Genomic DNA, 669 nt, shown 5'->3' with positions numbered 1-669 from the left:
GTGTTAAAAATTATTTCACGAGTCGCTACCACATATGTAGAATTCAGTGTTCCTTATATAGTGCTGATAAATCTTTCCTTCACGACGGGGTGAATGGAAATATAATAAGACTTGCTAATGAGAGAAAAGTTGCTCAACGGGATTTATTCACATCATCATAAGCATACTCTTTGTGTTGCAGTCGTGCAGAATAGGCAAGAAAAGTTGACAAAGGCAAGCAAGGACACCGATGCTTTCAAGATTTAAGATGTACTAAGAAAAAGAGATTTTGTTTCATATCTACACACTTTGTCATGCAAATATCACTCAGTATACACTTGTTTTACAGCCTGATATGTAAACCAAAATAATATGACTTGGATTAAAATTTACGCTTGTCTTACTCAATTATTTCCAATTCTTCCACCTTTATCCAACGCTCTTAAAGAATCACCCCATCTTATTTAAAGACTTACAAAGGAGTAACTCAAGACACTTACTCTAGCGATCTTTGGGAAGTCACTGAATCTTTCCATAATCTCAGGGTTAATTTTTCGTCTAGAATGTCTCTCCTGCCGCCAGCGAGGAATGACCTTGAAGTGCGTGCTCTGAACTCTGTGACTCATTGACACAGGTGTTGGAGTTGGTTATATAGTCAATTCGCGGAGGAAAGCATAAACACTTGATAAT

The 669-nt window shown here is 37.2% G+C and overlaps 1 protein-coding gene across 1 annotated transcript in view; it reads left to right on the top strand.

The window, feature by feature from the left end:
- The window catches only part of LOC119593078, an 8299-nt gene that overhangs the window by 387 nt on the left and 7243 nt on the right, over positions 1-669 (top strand). The gene's annotated exons all lie outside the window — the stretch shown is intronic.

The sequence above is a fragment of the Penaeus monodon genome, chromosome 31, assembly GCF_015228065.2.
Source record: "Penaeus monodon isolate SGIC_2016 chromosome 31, NSTDA_Pmon_1, whole genome shotgun sequence".
In the NCBI taxonomy this organism is placed as follows: domain Eukaryota; kingdom Metazoa; phylum Arthropoda; class Malacostraca; order Decapoda; family Penaeidae; genus Penaeus; species Penaeus monodon.
This window is presented reverse-complemented; position numbering and strand designations above follow the sequence as displayed.